A 15352-nucleotide genomic window follows, 5' to 3' on the forward strand; every position below is an offset into this window, starting at 1 on the left:
AGGTAAGGATGAGCACATATGAGGAAGGATCGGGGTTAGGTCCCGGATCCGGTGGGGAGCTAGTAAGTGGAAGGACTGCCAGGGTTTTGAGTTTGCCTTGGATCTCTTATATCAGGGGGCAAGGAGTGCGATCTATTGCATTTTTGGGATTGGAGACTATGTCTTGGGTGTAGTTGTAGCCCGGGTAGGGCAGAGGTTGCTCCAACTATTACAGTTCAGCCGTTGACGACTGAGTTGGTGAGTGTGTCAGGGTGCGAGACCCTGGATGATATGATGTCTAGAGTCAAGAGTTCGGGTAAGCTTTTGAGAGGCCGGCGGGGACGGATTCAGTGCAGTCCTTGCGGGAAACTGCACGAGGGAGTTTTCGTTTTAAGGGTTTTAGTAAGTGTATCTTTGAGGTTTGTTTACCTGCTTGTGTTTGGGCTATACCTTCAAACATTATCATATGCCATTTTCATACCGTGAATTATAGGGTGGTTAAAAAAATTGTTTCCCTCTTTGCGGGTTTGGAGCGTTCAATGTTATCTGGGTCTAGCATTGAGATCGGTTCAGGGACATGATGCATAAGGCCTACGGACAGGATTGGTGACTCATCCATTATGCTCGAGTCAACTTTTGGAGTAGGGGAAGTGGGTTACAGTTGAGGCTTGGCCTGGACATCGGTTATTCGAACTTCAAGATATAGGTGGGGCATCATTTAAAGGCGTCTGAGATTATTAGTCTCACTGGGATTCGGGAAGTGTTTGTCTGATCTTTAAGAGTTGCGTAATCCTTGGGGACTTCGGCCGTAATAAAGCACTCGCACGGACAAGAGACAGGTTGCCAGCAGTTGGTTATTAAAGAGTAAGAAGGATCGGGAATCCTTCAAATATCATGTATTGCGAAGACTTAGTCGAATCTAAGTGGGTGAGAATCGCGTAGGTATTCAGGACAGGGACAGGTATGAGACCGGGATGGGCTTGAGGAAAAATGGTGACCCAAGTGGCTATTTGGTTTGAGGGTTGTGTGAGTTTGGAGTTCGGAAAACTCCCCAGCATATGAATCACGCCTTATTGATGCTTGATAGAAAATTTGGGGAATCAAGTTGGGGTTCCGATCATGGATTGAGTTCAGTTTGGGTCTGTTGGTGTTAGGGCGAAAGTGTTGTAAGACTACGGGGGTTCTATAGCATTCACTAGCAACCAGATAGTGCGGGAAGTGTTGTAAGACTACGGGGGTTCCGTAGCATTCACTATTAGCCAGATGGTGCGGGAAGTGTTGTAAGACTATGGGGGGTTCTGTAGCATTCACTAGAAAGCAGATAGTGCGGGAAGTGTTGTAAGACTACGGGGGTTCCGTAGCATTCACTAGCAACCAGATAGTACGGGAAGTGTTGTAAGACTACGGGGGTTCCGTAGCATTCACTATCAGCCAGATGGTGCCGGAAGTGTTGTAAGACTACGGGGGTTCCGTAGAATTCACAAGCGGCCAGATACTGTGGAAAGTGCTCTAAGTCTACGGGTATAGCCGTAGCATTCACGGATTCGTTTAGATGACTTAGGCTACAGTGGGCCAGTTCGTAAGGTTGTGAGTAGGTCGCAACAACATTGGAACCAGGAGTCGGTAGGTTGAAGGGACCAGGGATGATGTAAGACTACAGTTATTCTTGTAGCATCCACCTTTTGCATTGGATTCAGTGGCGACAGGTTGTCAGCCTTTCATGACCGGATGGATCAAATGGATGGAAGGAGCCATGAGTGGCTGTATAGGTAGCACATTATTGTCAGACGAGGTATCCTTCGGGGATCATGCGGGACTGTTGTACGTGTGTTTCTGGCTCAATGATCGGGTAGGTGTCCGGTGGTTCGGACAGTTGGCAGACAAGATGGGACCAGGGAGGTCCCGGCTGTTCTTTAGGAAAGCAGCTATGTGGCAGCAAGAGGAGTTAGAGCGACTTCAGTGATATGGGGTCCGTATGTGGAATTACTTGTTATTAGGTTGGCGCAGTTGACCGGTGATTTTGCTCTTTAGGAAGCCTCAGGGTATTCGGGTGGGAAGTATTCTAGCTAGGTTGGTTCTTGTGGAATCAGTTCGATGATGATTCGATGTGGGCAGTCTGTCATGGAGACAGACCATCTCGAGACTACAGATCTCAGACGGAGTAGAAGCGATCATGCTGCAAGGAATTCGTTCATCTTCGGGTTTTAGAATCCTACGGGGTCGGTTTGGGTTGCCTTGGAGAGGCTATGGTATACTTGTGGTTGTGACCATGTCGTCCAAGTTGTCGGGCGTGTAAGGGATGGTAAGGGATGATTTCGAGGACGAAATCTAATTTAAGTGGGGGAGACTTGTAACATCCTGTTTATTAAATAAATAATTGATGAACAAATAGTCACCCTAAATCCATATTATTTAGTGGCGTGTTGGTTTTGGGAAGCCAAATGTAATAAATCAGATTATTCGGGGGTGAAAAAGTAATTTTGGGATTTATTTTGAAAAGATTTTGGAGGCTAAGGGGCTATTTGGTAAGTATTAGACTTAATTTATAAGGATTTCAGGAGCCTGGGTTAAAAAGGTAAATTTTGGACCTATTTTGAAAGGAAAAGGGAAGGGAGGGACCAAATGTGGTATTATGGGGTAAAGTTTCATGAGTCGGGGTATATAATTGCTACCCACCCGGTAAACCTAACCCTAGTCGCAACTATACAGCCGCCACCCTCCTTCAGCTTCGGTGCCACACCACCCCTCTATCGCCACCGTTCGCCTCTCCCGCTCTTCCGATCAACTGATGGACCCAACCGACTACCGTTAGCAGCCGAGGTCTTGCCACCGATACAAACTGTCAACCGGTGACGACGAGGGTCAAGGACGGAGGTCCCTTCTTCTGCTGCTGCCGTCGTCGCTCGTGACCTCCAGCCACTTTCCTACTAGTTGAAGTCGGAATAGACAACCGCTAATGGAGCCGAAGACCACCGGGATATGCTTGCTTCCGCCATCCTTTCTCTCTTCCCTTCGTTCGGCCGCCCGTAGCCCCAAGCAACCACCAGTTTTCTTTGCTCTGGTCGCGTATGATAGCCTATGTGTGGTTGTGGGTTCGTATATGTATGTGCTCGGCAGATTCTTAGCACTGTATAGTTATTGTATGTGTGTATGGGACGTCCTAAGCCGTCGGAAGAAAGGGCACCACCATGCCAGCCAACCATGGTGGTTGCCGCCATTTACACCCCTTTCCGCCGTCACCGGCCACCGGGAGGAGTGGATGTGTGCGAGTTGTAGTGTGTGAGTGAGTGTGCTTGATGAGGGTGTTGTTTTATGCGTTTTTTTGGCCGGAGTTCACAAGAAAAGCCACCACCACCACCGTGAGGTGGTGGCGGCCACCACATGTCACCGCCGGCCACCACTAGGGTGGCTGTGTGCGTGTGTTTGTATTAGTGTGGGTGTGTGTTATTCGGGTTTTGCCTTGCAATATTCTAACCGATGCAAAATAATGAAAACAAAACTCGTATCCATCACCGTGAGGTGGTGGCCGCCGCCCTGATCCGCCGTTGACCACCACTACCCGAGGTGGTAGTGGGTGGTGCCCGCCTTATGAAACTCTAATGGGCCTAAGGACTTAGTTTTTGGCCTATTGGGCTATGACTGGGTTGGAAACCCTAATTAGGGTTTAGAAAACCCTAATTAGGGTTTAGAAAACCCTAATTTTGGGATTATTGGGTTGGACTTATCTGGACCCACATTTTAGATCATTAGAGTGAAGTTATGACTTAAGCCCGATTTCATTGTATGTTTGGACTTAATGGATTAAGTCCTTAATGGGTTAAGTAGGACACCTAACCCTAATCGACATTTTACATGAAAAACCCTAATTCGTCTTGGATTCTTATTGGCCCACTTATTGGACTAAGCTGTTGTGGGACTTTGTGGGCCAATTGGGAACATATTTATGGACTAAGGAAAATTATTGGGCTTTAGGATAATACCCATTAGAGAGGCTTGGGCCCAATTTGGAAAATTGAGCCATAAGTGGGCCATAATTGGGCCTTGAGGATTATTAGCTACTGGGCCATCAAAATGACAATTGTTTGGACTAGAATAATTGGTTGGGCCTTAAAGTAAGTCCATGTAGAGGTTTGGGCTATGTGTTGCTTGCATGGAAGACCTCGGGGGTTACCGAGGCAGTGGGATATAAGACCGTGTGGGGGTTCCCATGGCATCCCAGGCAAAGACCATGTGGGGGTTCCCATGGCAGTGATCTAAGACCATGTGGGGGTTCCCATGGCTTTCCTAGTTAAGACCATAAGGGGGGGTTCCCACGGCAGTGGGCTAAGACCACGTGGGGGTTCCAATTGCACCTGGTGTTAGACCTTGGAGGGTTTCCATGGCTTCCCTATATGTTTATATGCATGGCTTGTGTAGTTGATATGATTTATGGGAGTATGTGAATAAGACCTTGGAGAGTTTCCATGGCATCTTCATATGTGTATATGCATGCTTATACGATTGTTATGGTTTATGTAGCTGTTATAACTGATATGGATTATGTGGTTATGTGGATTGTGTGCGGTATGCTCTGGGGAACTCACTTTTCGTGCTTACGGTTTACAGTTTTGGTTTCAGGTATCATTGATTTGGAAAGGGCTCGGATTGATCGCAGTGCACACACCTATGATTTCCGCAATAAATGATTTTGAGATAAACTCTGATAAATATTTTACTTAATGATGATTTGAAATATTTCAATTACATGGTATCAATTTTTTAGCTATATTAAAAATGAAATTTTTACCCTTGATTTTTGGGTCCCTACACTCATCGACCTGAATATCATATAATGATACTACTGCCCCCTCATCCTGTATGCACTTCCGCAACTGTGAGACATGGAAAGTGTTGTGCATCCGACTAAGCTCCTCAGGGAGATCTAGTCTATACGATACCTTGCCAACCCTGGCAGTGATCCTGAATGTCCCGATGTATCGGGGACCTAACTTTCCCCTCTTCCTGAAGCGAATCACACCCTTCCTGGGTGAGACCTTGAGGAGTACCATGTCACCGACCTGAAACACCAACTCAGATCAGCGTCGGTCGGCGTAACTCTTCTGTCGACTCTGTGCGGTTTGCAACCGCTGTCTGGTCTGCTGAATCATCTCGGTGGTCTGCAGAACTACCTCGGTCCGACCCATCACCTTTGACCAACCTCGCCCCAACAGACTGGGGTGCGGTATCTCCATCCATACAACAACTTATTAGGTGGAGCACCAATACTGGAATGAAAGTTGTTATAGGAGAACTCTACAAGGGGTAGGTAGGAGTCCCAGCTCCCACCGAAGTCAATAACGTAGGCTCTCAGCATATCCTCAAGAGTATGTATGGTCCACTCACTCTGGTCGTCTGTCTGCGGATGATAGGTTGTACTGAAGTGCAGCCGCGTGCCCAGCTCCTCGTGGAACTTCTGCCAAAACCGGGAGGTAAACCGAACATCACTGTCTGAAACGATAATGACCGAAACCCCATGGTGAGCGACAATCTCGCGTATATACACATCGGCCAGCTTCTCGGCCGATGAGCTCTCCTGAATTGGCAGAAAATGAGCACTCTTGGTCAATCGATCCACGATGACCTATATAGCGTCGAACCCCTTTGCCGTTCTCGGCAATTTGGTGATGAAGTCCATCGTGATCTGCTCCCATTTCCACATGGGGATCTCCAGAGGTTGCAGCTTTCCATGCGGCCTCTGGTGCTCGGCCTTCACCATCCTGCATGTCAAGCACCTCTCCACGTACCAAGCGATTTTTCGCTTCATGCACGGCTACTAGTAACTCAATCGCAAATCCCGGTACATCTTGGTGGCCCCCGGGTGAATAGAGAAGCGATACTTATGAGCCTCCTCCAGTATAGTCTATCTGACCCCACCAGACATCCGAACCCAGACCCGACTGCAACGTGTAAATAATCCCCGTCTATCCTGCACAAACGGGGTGTTCTCACCCCTAATCTTCTCAACTTTCCAATTCTCCTGTCACATACCCTTAGCCTAAGCTTCGCTGATCAAACTTACTAGTGGAGAATCCACTGATATCCTCATACACATCACTGGAGTAGAAGATCCAGCTGACTTGCGGCTCAGAGCGTCTGCAACCACATTCGTTTTACCAGGATGGTAAAGGATCTCGCAGTCATAATCCTTGAACACGTCAAGCCACCTGCGCTATCTCATGTTCAGGTTTGGCTGATCCATGATGTGTCTCCAACTGTTTTGGTCTGTGTATATGGTACAACGGACCCCAAAGAGGTAATGTCTCCAAATCTTGAGAGTGAATACTACCGCTCCCAACTCCAGATCATGAGTAGGGTATCTCGTGTCGTGCGGTTTCAACTGTCGCGATGCGTAGGCTATCACCCGTCCTCTCTGCATAAGAACCGCTCCCAGTCCCGTGATGGATGCATCACAGAACACTACAAAATCCTCAACTCCCTCCGGAAAGAGTCAAGACTGGAGCCTCGCAAATTCACTGTCTGAAGGTCTCAAACGCCCTCTGCTGCTCGGGGCCCCACCAGAAATCCACCCTTTTCCTAGTCAGACGAGTGAGGGGTATTGCAATCTTGGAGCAATCTTGTATGAATCTCTGGTAGTACCCAGCTAATCCCAAGAAGCTCCTGATATCCGAGGGAGATTAACCTCCCACTGCATACCCGCCTTGATATATTCTGGATCGACCAAAATTCGCTCCTAGCTAACGAGATGTCCAAGGAACTGAACCTCTCGTCACCAAAACTCGCACTTCGAGAACTTGGCATAAATTCGTTCTCGCCTCAAGACTCCCAATAGCTCCCAAAGATGCTCCTCGTGCTGCTCTATGGTCTTGGAGTACACCAAGATATCATCTACGAATACTACCGCTCCCTGTAACTGATCAAAAAGATCATCTATCCTCGGGAATGGATAACGGTTCTTCACCGTCAAATTGTTCAACTCTCGGTAGTCAATGCACATCCGGTGTGCAACATCCTTCTTCTTGACGAAGAGGATCGGTGCTCCCCATGGAGAACTGCTAGGACGAATGAACTGCTTGCCCAGCATTTCCTGCAGCTATGATGACAGCTCCCGCATCTTTGAAGGTGCCAATCGGTACGATGCCTTGGCGATAGGGACGGACCTAGCACAAGGTTGAACCTAAACTGGACCTGCCTCTCCGGAGGCAATCCTGGTAACTCCTCCGGGAACACGTCAGCAAACTCCCAGACTACTAGAACCTCTAAAACCGAGGTCTGATCCCTGACCAGCGTATCCACCACATACGCTAGATAACCGGCACACTCGTGCTAAATGTACTACCGAGCCCTGGCAGCTGAGCAAACCCCTGATCCCAATCTGGTTCTATTGCCGTAGATCATCAGTTCTCCCCCAGTTGGGGTTCGAACCACCACCCGCTGACCCTCGCAGTCGATCATGACACCGAAGCGACTAAGCCAGTCCATACCCATAATTACACACACATCCCCCATGGGAATCAGAATCAAGTCTATCGGGAAAGATACACCAAAGATTTCCAACACGCAACCCTGATAGACCGAAGAAGCGGAAATCCCGTGTTCGTTGGCGATAGAGACTCGCAACGGACACTCTACCTCTCCTACTAGCAAACCGAACTCCCTACTAAATGTTTGTGAGATAAACGACCAACTCGCCCCCGAGTCGAATAATACCAAAGCAGGTAAGGAGTTCACTAAGAATGTACCGAACATAGTACAACACATATAAGCACAAAAAAATATAGTTAGTAAGATAAGGGATAGAAACATATCAACAACTACACCTGGTGCTGCCCTGAACTCCTCTTATGTAAGCTGGAAAGCGCGTCCCTGGGCCCTCGAGGGCGCTGCTCTACCCTTACCCCCATTAGTGATCCTCAGTGTAGTCGGCGCTGGAGCCTGGGCCGGCCTGGCAGCAAGCTGTGGACAAGTGTTATTCACGTGACCAACCTGATGGCAATGGTAGCAGATCTACATATCCTGAACTGAGGGTGTCAGGTGACAATCCCTCATAAAATGCCCCTCCTTGCCGCATTTGCGGCACGCACTGCTCGATCTACAAACCCCCGAGTGACCCTTCCCGCACTTGCCACAAGTATGACCCTGCTGTCCTCCTGACCTGGAATCTGCGGTCTTAGACCACTTTGGCACCGGCTGCGACTATGTCGGGGCTTGCCTTTGCTCTCTCAGCAGTAACTCGATGTCAAGCTCCCGCCGCCTAGCGGCCTCCTATAACTCAAGCAAAGTATCACATCGCTAGGTAGCAACAAACTAACAGATGTCAGTCTTGAGCATGCTTAGATAACGTGTCATCTGAGCCTGCTCAAAAGCAAACTCCGGGCATAACATCGCCCTCTCAGTGAACATACAGGTGATCTACGTCACCGTCTCACCATCCTGTCTCAATTCTAAGAACTCCTGAGCGAACTGTTCTCGCTCGACCCATGGAATGCAGCGGGCACGGAACATATCCTTGAACTGCTCCCAAATAACCGCATCTCTCTGATCATCACTGTAAGATCCAGTCATCAACCTCCTCCAGTCCTTTGCCCCGGACCTCAACAGGTTCAGGGCACATCTGACCTTCTGGTCAGTAGGACATGAACATGTGAAGAAAAACCCCTACATGTCAGAAATCCACTTCATGGCTTTGATGGGGTCCTGAGTCCCATCAAAAGTCGGGGGCTTCGTGTTGACGAAGTCCCGGTACTAAAAAGCCTAACTGGCTCCTCCTCTTGTCGCTGTTATAGCCGCTAAAGCTGTTGCGGAAGCCATCTCAGTGAGGGCTACATAAATGCTTACCAAAATACTCCATCATGGCGGTCTTGATAGACCCAAACATCTTTGGCAACTGAGCCCGAAACATCGCAGCGACCTCATCATGCAGGATCTCCCAGATCCTGGCATCCATCTCGTCTGGCCCCATATGGCCAATAGTCTCGGGCTCTGTTGGTGCCTCCTGACCGCCATCTCCAGATCCTGATCTTAATCCGGATCCAGTCACAAATCGTCGAGTAACCACCATGCTGAAAAGATACCAGGAAGATATTAGATATCCCATATAATAATTCGGGAACCAACTCCCAACAAAACCCTAGGGGTTGTGACTTCCTTGCCAAGCGTATGGGTGATGTGCTTTCAGTAGTACGGGCCCATACTACCTTCCACACCTACCCATATTTGTCTCAAGTATCACCACAATGCCCTAACACTATACGTAAGCATGGTGTGCGCTCAATCCTCACCCCTAGAGGAAAGCTAAGTATCTCATAACTGGCGGAGTAATCCCAAACAACTCATCCATGAAACTTCGACCAATCCTGTAGCACTAGTGTATGCTAACCATACATAACGCTGGACCGAATAGACTTTCGAATACCTGATCCTACCCTAAGTCCTTCATAAAAAAGAACATGGAATAAGGCCAAACCAAACATTCTCAGGCTATATGATCTTAATTATGTACAACCGTGATGCATACACTAAACAACTACAGTAATGATGTCAATTTCATGTAAGGAAAAACCCTAGGCTATCAGGCATCATGTAATCAGGCAATTCTATCATGCAATTCATGAAGATCCCTAGCCTAATACTAGCATGTTGTTCTAACATATCACATAAATCAAATAATCCGTAAGGTATTTTGGGGTCTACTTACTGGCTCCGGTTGATCGTAAACTTGCATCCGCCTTTAGTATTTTGAAAACCATTTGAAAAATCATTTTAAAAATCTTGTCCTTAGTTTGAGACAAGAGACATGCAAGTGTTTCCTCCAATTCACTCAAACCAAGGCTCTGATACCAACTTGTAACACCCATAAAAATTCACCAAAATTTAAAACTTTTTAAAACATTTAAAACCAGTAATTATTACAAATTTGTTTTCAAAATAGTTTAAACATCAGAGTATCCCCATAATCAAATCATGAAAATATAAGGAGGTGCACGATCACGCCTTCGCCTTCCTGCAATCGTTAGAAGTACCTGAAACATAATCAACAGCTGTAATCTTGAAGCTTAGTAAGTTCCCCCAAAATACCAACGCCATACAGATATAACCATACCATATAAACAACACATCATGCATAATGAGCCATCAGTCTGACCGGACCGCCTCGCAGGGCTACCAGTCTATTTGGACCGCTCTCCGAGCCTTCGGCATGTATGGACCACCTCTCAGGACCTTCAGCCTATCCAGACCGCTCGTCGGGCCTTCGGCCTGACTAGTATGTCCTCCCGGATCTGCAGTCTATCCGGTCTGCCCTGGGTATGTTGGCCTAAGCACAAAGCATGTCCACCTCAACCCAATCCCCAATCAAACAAACATGTGCACATAAATATCATATGCAAGCTAGCATGAACATATCATCATACAGATTTAACAGATTGCAACCATCCTATAACCAGGATACCGATCTAACCGATCACTAGCAAATCAACCATCCTATAACCAGGATATTGATCTAACACATCACAAACAAAGAAACCATCCTATAACCAGGATACCGATCTAAAAGATCACAAACATAGCAACCATCCTATAACCAGGATACCGATTTAACAGATCACTGACATAGCAATCATCCTATAACCAGGATTCAAATGATAAAGGGTTGGACTTGGTGCCGTAGACCTTATTGATATAGTGATAGGAACTCACCTCACGATGTCAAACTGTAGTAGTAAGACCAAACTACCGAATCACAGCCACGAACTCCACCACCTATAACCACCATGGACCAAGTCCATCAAAATCCCAAATTACCAAAATACCCCCAAAAGTCCAACTGGTTAACCCTTGGTCAAAGTCCAAGTCAACGGTCAAGGTCAACAGTCCATGTTGACCCAACTCGTCTAGTGCAGCTTACAACTCGCCGAGTTCCTTAAGAACTCAGGAAGTCATGAAAACCCTAATTGAGTGGCCGAGTTTCCAGGCAACTCGCCGAGTCCATGCGGGTCCAAATGTCGGGAAAAACCTAACTAGCTCGTCGAGTCTTCTTGCTGACTCACCGAGTTCATGTAGAACCAATACAGGAAATCTTCATCCGCCTTGTCGAGTCGGCCATGCGACTCGTCAAGTCCCTTCAGTCCATTTCTCATCCAGACGTTTTTAAGCTAACTCAAAGCTCCATATTGCAGATCTAACCTCCTAGGGCATGGGTTCCATGTAAAGTTGCAAACTTTACGTACAGGCATGGTCCTAAATGCCAAAACCAAGCTAAGGGAAAGGTTTAACCCAAGGAGAAGGGGCAAGGCTTGCTAAATCTGATAACTTTATGACTATACGGACCAAGAGGAGTCCAGATCTGAAGTTACAACTTCAGATCATGCCCAATACTCGAAATAACCCACAACCAACTAGAAAATGGCCCTAAACCCTTGCATGAGGAGATCTAGCTAAAGATAAGTCAAGGTAACGACTTGTTACCTTCAAGATGATTCCAAGATGAAGTAGAGTCAGATCCACAAGCTTCCTTAGACTTTAAGCCTTCTTCACAAATTGCACTAAAAGCACTCTTTAAATCTCACAAACACTCAAGAACAAGGTTTAGACTGATTAGGGTTTCTTCTGGCCGTCAAGAGGTGGTAAGGGATGGAGGAAAGGACTTACGGTTCTTTAAATAGGGTGAAAACCATAAAAATTAGGGTTTCCATGTACAGATCTACTCGTCGAGTCGGGGTCCTCCGACTCGTCGAGTAGGAATCATAAACCATGTGGGCCAACTAGGTTCAACACGATGAGTTGGGGCCTCCAACTCGTCGAGTTCCCTCAGTAAAATGAATATAAAGCTTTTGAAAATCATACATGGGAGTCGAGGTGTTACAGACAACCTGACTCGTGATTGCTAGCTATAATCCTGGAAGGATAACTTTCTTATTATTCACTATTCGACGTTTGATGAAGCGTCGTGGTGGGAAAAATTATTAGTCAAATATCATCGATTATGGGAGCTCATGGTAATACATTAGATCACCTTAGAGTTCAGACTACCATTAGGGACACCTTGGTATGGTAGATAAAATGTGTTAGGATTAGATAAATATCCTAAAAGATAGTAAGATAGGATCGTTAGATATCCTAGAAGTTGATAAGATAGGATTGTTAGATATCCTACAATATACTAAATTAGGATTAATAAGTATATCCTAAAAGATAATAAGACAGGATCGTTAGATATCCTAAAAGATAGTAAGCTAGGGTTAATAAAATACAGTAGGAAAGTTTTTTCTAATAGAAAAAAGATTCTTAAAATAATACAACCCTATAAACGCCGAAAACTATAAAAACATGTGCACTTACCAACATTATGTTGACGTTTTCAAAAATTGCATGTATTCCTAGGATGGAGTAGAGATCCAATTAAGAACGGATTATTGGCATGAATAATTTTAGATTTTCGTTAGATAGGTAATTATGATTGGCACTCTGTGATTTGGGAAATCTTTATACCATCACCACTTGGCATTTTCCGCCATCAGCAAGTGAGGGTGTGGCAGATTTGTATAATAGCTAGTTGCTATATCAAATTAGTATTCATTTAGGAATAATGACTATAGTTTAGGACAAATATTCTAATTAGGTTTGTCCTCAAACCTATGAATTAAAATAATACTATTAATTACTCTACTGATAGACAATGTATTTGGAGAGGTGCCTAGGCTGGAACTGTCCACTTGGGTTGCTGGATTTCAAAACATCTATACGCCAAAATGGTCCTACCCGTCAACTTTTCCTACCAGGCCGAACCATACATAATTTAGAAGTACAAAAAAAAATCGCCAATTTCGAATAACATACAAAAATAATATATAAGACAAATATCCAGGATGGTTCAGTATGTAGAAGCTGAGTCACTCCTAAACATAGCTTGATCAACTATGTTTAGACTTAACTAAACCGATACATCGACTGAATTGGGATAGATAAATGATAAAGCATAAATTATAAATACAAAATACAAACAATATACATAAAGTGTATCAAACTACAACGTGAGTATCAAAAATACAAAGCATCAAACCTAAAAACCTCAACCTACTCATCGTTGCTCTCGTACTCAGCCTCCTCGTCGTCCGTATCCTCGTCGTCATGAGTACCTTCAGGATGAGTACCTGAAGGACCGACACTATCATCATCGGCACCCTTTGGCTGAGAAGGGGTGGAATAGAAGGAACTGTCCTACGAAAATATGGATGGTTCATCCCCAGATGTCGTACCACCATAGCGACTGAAGCCATAATCAGGCGACGCTCCTCCTGTGCAGCAGTCAGTTACTGCATCACGTCACGTAGAGTCGGATATGGTAGATCAGGCTCCGCATAGCTAGGCCTATGACGCCTCACAAAGGTAGGCTCAAGGATTTCTTCCGGCTCCACGATGTCATCCTCTGGAATCCTCCACGGATGCCACACTCCCCGAAGTAATACTCGCATCTTCCTGAGAGCGGTAGTACTCAGCTCCCGGATAGGCATAAGAACCATCCCACTAGTGTCAACCTCATAAGATAAGGCCAAACTAGTAACCAAATGACCCCCACAGATCCTACTCTAAGGTGTAGCTCATACAACTATACTAGATAACTATATAGCAAGAGAAAAGCGAAGATGAAGGCAAACCTCCGTCTAAGTGAGGCACCATGTATAGAAAAGGTTGCCCGAGGGTACATTGTCACACTCATGTTTGTGACAAATGGTTGAAGCGACCAATCAATTAATCAACCAATAGATAGGAGAATAGAAGGTGCTCTCATTGGTCGTCCTAGACACATAAGTCCCCCGGGCATGGACCCATAGTTGCATGTATTTGTACTCCTGTGATGGTACATTAATACAACTGTCAAGATAAGCATGAAAAGGAGGAATTAGAGTCCCCTAAATAGTGTAAATATCTAGACGCCGCCCTAGCTCAATCAGGGTGCAGGAGCAGGATACACCTCCCAGGCAAAAAGTAAAAGTTGATGGATCAGCCCATTGTGTCTACTCCTTGTCGAAGTGGACTGTTGAAAAGAACTCCCAAAAAAGCTCCTTGTAGATCACCTCCTGAACCCCGACGACCCACTGCCATCCATGACAGGCAAAAAGCTCAAGACCATAATCATCCCACAATAAACGGGTAAGGAACGACGCTAGTCAATCCGTCAACCCAGAATCGTCCGCCACTCTCTTGGATAAAGCATGGGGAAACTGATATTCTTGGACAGAAGAGCAGTAAGGTGAGAAACGAAAGAGCTTCGATTAGGAAGATCATCAGGGAACTCTACGAAAGGATGTGAAGGCCAGTTCAGAGGTAGCTGACCTGTGGCTTCTTGACCTCGTCTAGCCATACTTGTCGGAAAATAGGCCAAAAAGTAGTAAGGAATAAGTTAGAAGAGATAAAAACTGCATTAGGAGTTGAAATGGATCAAACGCACAAGATATGCGTTGCGTGCGAGTGCACGCGGCGCACGTTCATCTGTGCGGCGTGCCTCAAGAACACGAAGAACAGCAGGCATGGTAACCTGCTGTCCCATCCAAATTTCAACCTAAAAACCAAGACCACTATCATCCCGCAATACACGGGTAAGGAACGAAGCTAGTCGAGTCGTCAGCTTAGCATCGTCCGCCACTGTCCAGCATAGAGCCTGGGGAATACTGACCTTATTATACAGAGGAGCAGTAAGGAGAAAAACGAAAGAGCTTCGACTTGGAAGATCATCACGGAACTCTAGGAAAGGATGTGAAGGCTAGTTTGGAAGTAAATGGCCCGCAACTTTACGACCTCGTTTAGCCATATCTATAGGAAAATATGCCAAAAGCGGTTAGGAACAAGTTAGAAGAGATAAAACTGCATTAGGTGTTGAAATGGATCAAACGCGCCAGATGTGTGTTGTGTGCGAGTGTACGCGGCGAACATGCATCTGTGTAGCGCACCTCAAGAACTCAAAGAACAGCAGACATGGCAACCTGCTGACCCATCATAATTTCAACCTAAAAACCATATTAGGGTGTTCGAGTAGTCCTCTAGAACAAATGTAGGCATCCCATTTCATCCAAAACTATAAGAAATTGCAGATTTAGTTCAAAATTTTCGAAAATTTAAAAACTCAAAATTAGAATCAATAGATGAATTAAACCCAAAATTGATATAAAAGAAGTAAAATCGGTAGTATAAGGTGCTTAGACAATCGTCTATCTCACGAAAACTATCACAAATTCATCGATTCATAAAAACCTCAAAAACCCTAAAACTCAAAATTTAGCCCAAAATCTATGTTAGGGTTAGGCATATGAGTTACCTGGGAGTATAGTGATTGAATGAGATGAAGAAATCAAATAATGGAGGTAGGCGCGTGAAGTGT

The sequence above is a fragment of the Lactuca virosa genome, chromosome 7 (genome assembly GCF_052849685.1).
Source record: "Lactuca virosa cultivar CGN04683 chromosome 7, Lactuca_virosa_CGN04683_v6, whole genome shotgun sequence".
Taxonomy (NCBI): Eukaryota; Viridiplantae; Streptophyta; class Magnoliopsida; order Asterales; family Asteraceae; genus Lactuca; species Lactuca virosa.